This window comes from Prinia subflava, chromosome 31 (assembly GCF_021018805.1).
Source record: "Prinia subflava isolate CZ2003 ecotype Zambia chromosome 31, Cam_Psub_1.2, whole genome shotgun sequence".
In the NCBI taxonomy this organism is placed as follows: Eukaryota; Metazoa; Chordata; class Aves; order Passeriformes; family Cisticolidae; genus Prinia; species Prinia subflava.
The window spans coordinates 855,417-863,192 of NC_086277.1; positions in this window are offsets into that span (position 1 = coordinate 855,417).

The window sequence follows — 7,776 nt, forward strand, 5'->3', positions numbered from 1 at the left end:
CTGCCAGCCCGAGCTGCCTCCCGAGCCACGGCTCCCCCTGTCCGTGCTGCAATCCAAGCTCCATTTGCTTCTCAGCTCAGGGAGTGCAGCAGAGCCCCAGGCAGGCTGAGAATGACTCACACAGCAACGGAGCAACACACGCAAACACGAAGAGCACACACAGGACACACGTGTGTGCGCCCTCTCCGTCAATTATTAACCCGCTGGCAGCTGCTCGGGGCCGGTTGCCGGTGCAGGGTAGCGGGGTAGGGAAGGGACCCCGGCAGCAATCCAAAACTTTCAAAAAGCAACAGCTCGATGCCGGGAATCTGCCCCAGCGCCACATCCAAGGAGAAAAGTGGGGGGGCTGCGGAGGGTGTCAGCTGGGCACAGCCTTCCTGGCACTGCCACGCCGAGGGGTTGGGATTCCACCTTGTCCCCCCAACCCCCCGGCCTTGCTGTACCCCCTTCCCCCCCCCCAGCTCGAAGGGTAACCCTCTCTGCATAGAGAAGCCTCCGTGGGTGCTGTAGGCAGGGGGATACTGTGCCACCACCCACCCAGCCCAGGTTTCCCTGCATCTCCATGGGGGTCGGCGCTCCTTCATCCCACTCCTTTGTTCAGCTTCCACACCAATTCCTCCTTTCCTGCCTCCTTGCTTGTCCCGGGCTTTTCTTCGCTCCCCACACCTTTCCTTCCTCCTCCCATGCGCATAGCCCCTTCCCCGGCGAGGGGGACACCGCAGCCCTGGGAGCCCCGTGCGTGTCACACAGCGGGGCAGGCGGAGCAGGCAGGGCCCCGTGAGCAGCGGGGCAGCCCGGGGCCGTGGGGCAGGGGCAGCCCGGGGCCGTGGGGCAGGGGCAGCCCGGGGCCGTGGGGCAGGGGCAGCCCGGGGCCGTGGGGCAGGGGCAGCCCGGGGCGGTGGGCGCGGGCCGTGGGGCAGGGGCAGCCCGGGGCGGGGGGCGCGGGCCGTGGGGCAGGAGCAGCCCGGGGCGGTGGGCAGGGGCAGCCCGGGGCGGGGGGCGCTGTCCCCTCGGGCCGAGCCCGGCGCGGAGGGCGGGCCCGCGGCGCTCCGTGCCCGCCAAGGCGCGCAGCACTGTGGGACGCGCGGAGCCGCCGCCCCTGCGCTCCTCTGCCCGGCTCTGGTTTGGTTTGTTTTGTTTCAAACTGTAAGCCCCGGGCGGGAGGGAAAGCGAAAGGCCGTTTCGCCCGAGGGTGCTGTCTCAGCAGGAGGTGCCTGCCAGGGTCCAAGGACACCCGCGGGGGCACGGACCGGAGCATTTCCAGGGTCACGAACGGCGGCGGGGCTAAAGCTTCCTTGCCTTAATATGGGAAACGGCATCCAGGGTGAAGGCAGGGAGGGACCAGCTTGGGCAACAGCTGGAAATCACAGCTAAGGGTCACTGGCACGGTCTGTCGCAGATCTGGCACTCCTGGCACCTCCTGGCTCCTCGTGCTCCCCGCAAAGCTCCTGCTGTGGACGGGACCCCAGCTCAGCATCCCACCCCTCACTGAACGGGGACCAAACCTGAGGGCTGCCTCGGGCTGGGCAAGCAGGACAAGGCGGGGGACCTGGGCTACCCTGCTTGCTCTGCAGCCTGCAGGGGTTGTTGGCAGCCTGGAGTGAAAAGCCCCCAGAGAGGGTCAGACTCAGCTCCTCTGCAGTAGTTGCTCCATACACAGCTCCCCCGGGACGGGGTGGACGGTGCTGTCCCCACACTGCTCCTCTGCAAACCCCCATCTCCTGGACACAGCCAGCTCCATGCTGCTCCCACCAGCCCTGAGGGGCAGGAGCATCCCAACCCAAAACGGGGAGCCCACTGCTGGCACAGCCCTGAGCTGCTCACTGGGTCTGGCAAGGAGACACTTGGCACTTGCGCAAGGCAGGAGGGCTTAACTCAAACCAGATGAGCCAGGAGGGCTGGCTGCGCTCCCCAGCTCTGGCACAGGCACGGCGCTGGGCTTCAGCCCGCTGTCATGGATTTCTCCAGGCTCTGTGGGCACCGAGGGAACTCGAGGTGCAGCAGAGAAATGGTCAGGTGAGGGACAAGGCATGGGCAAGAGTCTGGGTTTTGAGAAGAGGGAATCAGCAGAGGCTGTCTCTTACTCATGTGACTCAGAAAGCAGAAAGTAGCCACATCCCTGTAATTTCAACGCAATTCCAGCTCTTTAGCCTCCAAAAAAAAAAAAAACACCCAGTTTTGGGGCCTGTAATTGATAAAATTTTGTAATACAAATGACATGTGGGCAGTGATGAAGCTGGATTTGGGAGTGACAAGAGGATCTGCAGCTTCAGGGACCCCCACTGCTCCACATGGAGGGGCACAGGAAGGGGATGAGCCATGGGGTCAGGCAGGGTCCCTGGGGGGACCCGTGTGGGCTGCTTTTCTGATGGCTTTTCAGGTCTTTTAGGCTCTTCACAAGGACTTTGGGGTTCACTTCCTAGGCTGCACAGCTGTTGGCACCTGCTTTCACAGGCACAGAGCAACCAGGGCTGAGCCACCCCTGTCTCCCAGACACCTTCCAAATTCTCCAACCAGCCAATGTACTCCCCTCAATCCTGCTTCCAGTGCAGGGCCATTTCTCCTTTCCAGGTCATACACACCACTTCTCCAAGTGGGGCTTTTCCCCTTTTAAATCTATTCTTCTGGCTGAGGGCCTATCCTTAGCCCTACACCTCCACCCACCTCACTACCTGAAGGAGAAGATCCTAGACTCAATTTTTTTTCCCCACCTGATCCCAGAAAGCTGAAAATTGCTGGGTTGGATGCATGCAGCAGTCCTGATACCTTATAGCCCTGGCCAAGTGACACACTCAAGCATGAAGAGACAGATGATGGTACAGGCAGGAATGGGACGTGGAGAAGGGTGAATGGCTTGAAACTGGAAAAGAAAAGGTTTAGAGGAGATATTGGGAAGAAATGGTTCCCTGTGAGTGTGGTGAGGCATCGCCACAGATGGTAGCAGAGGCTAGTCAGAGAAGCTGTGGCTGCCCCATCCCTGGAAGTGTTCAAGGCCAGGTTGGATGGGGCTTGGAACAACCTGGGATAGTGGAAGGTGTTCCTGCCCATGGCAGGGGCTTGAATGAGATGGGTTTTAAGGTTCCTTTAAATCTAAACAACCCTGTGATTCCATGATCTTGCCATCCAACATCCTGACCCATCACGTCATGCCATGCATCATGCTGACCTCAAGACCCAGCTGCAATGGGCTTCCAGTTCCCCCATCCAACAACCTGTGCACATAAGGGGGTTGGGGTGTGTGTATAGAGGAGTTTTAATTAGCTAATAATCTTTAATAGGGTTTAATTGCCTTGTTATAAAAAGTAATTACAGCAATACATCAATTAGAGCTGTAAAATTAATAGATTTACCAGTTGTATTTATTGAGGAGCTGCGACTGGCAGCGTGCAGCAGCCAGGGCAGCGCTGATGGTTCTGCTCTGATATGCAATAGTGGGAAGGAGAGCAGCCACCAAGCCTCTCTGGCATGGATCCTGCCCCTCCACCCAGGACAATCTGAGAACTGTCAGCACCATCAGACTGCCCCACAAGCAGCAGCCGAGCAGAGCGGATGGACAGACAGGCCAAGTAGGAAAATGAGTCTCTGTAGGTGCAGGCTCAGGCTCACGGTGTCCCTGACGTGTCCCTTGGGGACACTGGAACAAGTCACCTCTGCTCTGCTGGAGATCCTGAGATGGGAACAGCTCTGTCTGCATGTGCTGGGGCAGATGGGGAGATGCCCATGTCCCCCCACATTCCCATGCTTCACTTTCAGGAGAAAAATCATCCCCATAATCCAATCCAGTGTCTGGATCTCTCTTTAGAAAATAGCAGGGACCCATGGGTGCAGGGACCCATGGGTGCAGTAGCAGAGATGGAAGCCCACCCACACTGCCAGGCAGAGAGCAGTGTACTCTGGGGTGTGCAGCTTGCTCCAAGCTCTCCCAGACACTCCCAAACCCCAAGCACGGATGCTCCAGTCAGACTGCCAAGTGGCAAGTGGTGACCCAATGGAAAATGCATCTCATGGCTTCCCATGAGCACTCCCAAGGGGAGGGCTTTAAAGGAAAAGCTGTTCTGGTGCCGTGTTGCCTTGTGGCTCCGTTGTTCAGTTCATGGGGAATGAGGGATGAGATGCTGAGCCCTCCTACCCCTTTTTCAGCTTTGCTGATCCTTCTATTGAGCAGGATCAGCCTATTTTCCATAAAGTCAGTAGACCACACAAACATCTGCTCAAAATATCCCATTTCACTGAAAGAAGGGTTTCTGAATATAAGATCCCAGACAAGCCAGTCTCCTGCTCCCCACAGCCCCCAGCGCTGTGGGGTTGGGGTCACACTCACATTCTCATGACCAGTTTTCCCAAAGCAGTGAGCTTGGAGCCCGCAGGAAAAGCCAAAAGACAATGGGCTGGCATGAGACCAGCCCAGCGTGGTGCAGAGGGGTAGGGGCTCACACACACAGACACCAGCCCGGGATGTGCCCCATTAAATGCCACCTTGTAACAGCCCCCAAACTGGCAGGACCCTGTCTCACCCCCATCAATCCTGAGGGGCGACTCAAAGGAGTTAAAAAATCCAGACACTTGGGGCAAATTAGGGGAATCCCTGCACAGCTGGAAATTACTCTTTGCTTCCCACACTGCAGCAGCAGAGTCATCTCAGCCATGGGGACAGCGGGGGATGTGCAGCAGTTGGTGCTCTCTGTGGGCACACGGTGCCTCAGGGCAGAGCAGGGGCCAGGGCCTTCACAAATAAACCAGCAGAGCTGCCTGCTGTAATTCCTGCCCACTCTCTGCTAGAAAAGGGGTAGAGCAGGGATGTCCCTTAGGAGATTGCCAGGCAGGGATGGGACGTCCCCTGGGATACTCCCAGGTAGGGATGAGCTGGAACACCTCTGGAGCCTCCCCACCAGTCCTGTGGCATTGCCTCTCCAGCCTGTGGCATGGCCAGGGACGCCAGGACAGGGCTGGGGTTTGCAGGGCTGTGGAGGTCCCCTCCTGCAGTCTGTGCCAGCTCACCCTGGCACGCAGAACACCCAGCGGCCCTGGCAGCCAGCAGGACAGGACGCAGACCTGCCTGCCCTCATCCCAGGCCAGAGGAATCCCCGGCTGCCAGAGGGGCGGCAGCTCACCGGTTTCCTTACAGGGCAGGGGACATGCCAAGGGGATGTTTGTGCAGAATAGAGCTGGAGAGGATCCAGGCCATTGGGAGGGCTTAGCCCTCCCTGTTGCCATACTGAAGGTGGATAAAAGTCATCGTGCCTCCAGGGCTCCCCACAGCCCTGCAGAACTTGCCCAGCATCCTCCAGGATGCCAGCCCAGCCCCACATCTGGCCTGAAGGCCCAAGTGCCTGGGTTGGCAGGGCTCCCAGCACCTTCACTCTACCCCGGGGGAAGCCCCAGGGTGGGTGTCTTCTGATGTAAGAAACTGCAGCCCGGGGCTGCTGCTGCTGCTCCTGCAGTAAAACATCCTCATGCTCAAGGGTCTCCACTGCTTGGGGCTTTAAGGTTCCCACAAGAAAAATAATCTCCAGGAACAGCTTCGGGATGAACTATTCCCACCTCTAGAGTGGTGACATCTTCCTCTTCTACACTTTGCCCATGTGCACAATGTCCAGCTCTGCCTCTCTGCTCCAGCTGCAGGGATTAAAGCTCTCCTTCACCTGGGGGCTGGAGCAGAGAGCAGCCCCTAGGCCTGGCTCCCTCCTTCCTGCTGTCCTGGGGAAGGGATGGAGACAGGGACAAGGCACATGGGCTGGGACAAACACCTGGATCCCCACACTGGCTGTGTAGATATTCACACCCCTTTTCAATGCCTTTAAAAGGCAGAAAGGGGGAGAGGCCTTAGCATATTCCTCCTGTGATGGGATCCTCGGTGCAGAGGGGACAGAGCAGACACACTCCATGTTTCCAAACAGCATCCCATCTTCATGCTGTTCCAATTCCTCAGGTGATGCCACCTCCTCCATCCTTGGCAGCTCCTCAGGGAAGGGGCCATGTCTGCACTTGTCTGTGACCAGGTGGGAGCAGAGCAGATGGATCATTCCACACTGGAAAAATCAAGCCCCAGCAAATCCAGCTATCAGCATTTTGAGGTCTTCTTATGCCAGAGATGTTTTATAAACTCACTGCTCCTCCAAACCCAGCATCTTATCCCTGTTTGTCCTTTAACCACCCTGGATCCGACAGCAATGAACACCTCAGTGTCAGCACATCCTGCCAGAAACATCCCAGACATTTTCTGATATAAAACACGGGGTTAGCTTATTTCAGCTCAGAATGTCAGGTACATGGAAGTCTCCATTCTTCCATTCTTTCTTTCCACATCTGCCTCCTTTGCTGCCGCGGAGGCAACTCTGAGCAATATTAACAAGCTCAGAGAGCAGGATTCCATGGGAAAAACCATAGAATTATGGCATATCCTGAGTTGGAAGGGACCCACAAGGATCATAAGTCCAACTCCTGGCCCTGCACAGACACCACAACAATACCACCCTGTGCCTGGGAGCATTGTCCAAGCTCTCCTGGAGCTCTGGCACCCTTGGGGCTGTGATCATTCCCTGGGGAGCCTGAGCAGTGCCCAGCACCCTCTGGGGGCAGAGCCTTTTCCTCATATGCAGCCTGACCCTCCCCTGGTGCAGCTCCAGCCCTTCCCTTGGAGAATTCTCTCCCTGTCCCAAGGCTCGTGCTCCCTGTGCACTCAGCATGTTGAGCATCAGGCTCCTCTGCAGCAGAAGAGCTGCTGGGGCTGCAGCGTCTGGGGAGGGAACCTGCAGTGCCAGGCACTGATGGACACCAGCCCTGGGCATGGGCTGTGTGGGCTGCTGAGCACCTTTCCCCCTCTCCACACTCTGTATTTCCTGGAGGTGAACCATAACTGCCCGTATTCCATCAGCAGGAAAAGCTGCATGGGGAAACCCTGCCAGCCCTGACAGGGGTGCCCACAGCCACTTCCATTCATTTCCATCTACAGTGCTTTCTGCAACAGGGCTGTTTCCCTGATAGTCACTACACTTCTCCCTCCTGGCCCCCTCAGTGTTGCCACAGGGGTGGAGGGCACCATGATGAGGCTGGTTGGCTTCACCACATTTAGTGATCCAAAAAGCCAAATTTTTTTTAAAAAAAGCACTCAAAATAGTACAAAACCCAAGCACTGGGAGAATCTCTCCGATTAAAGGAGAAAACGAAAACGAGTTCAGTTGTAGAAATTAGAGCAGGACATTGCACAAAGGTGGAGTCAGAGCATGGTGCAGAGAGAGGTGTGGGACTCATTATCACCCCTGCACAGGTAGAACAGCCCTGAGGCTGCTCTCATCCAAGCTGGGAGGTAGAAGCCTTTTCCCAAGGCACAGTGAACAAATCTGCCCTGTGGGGAAAGCTGTGGATGTTGGCTCCAGGGAAGGGCCAAAATGTCCTCAGGGAGACCCCGAGTTGTGGTTTGCAGAGGAAATCTGGGGCTGGCAGCACGGGACAAAGGCAGAGCAGCTCCATGGCCAAGGCTCACCTGTGCTGCCCATTGGAGCTGCTCTGCAGCATCCCCAGGCTGCTGGGCGGAGGAGCAGTTCGAGTTTCCTTAATGGGGCTTGGCAGTAGAGGCTGGAGATGTACAGATTAAGATCAAAGGAAAAAATACCATAAAAGAGTGTTTCATCCCAGTTTGTCCCGGGCAGGAGAGGCCAAGTGGCCGAACAGGCGCTCCTGGCCTCACCATGAATCACGCTGGTGACGAAGGCAGCCACGGGCTGTTTGTTTGCCTGTTGTCAAGGGACCTGTGGCTGCTGCTTCGGATGTGTGAGT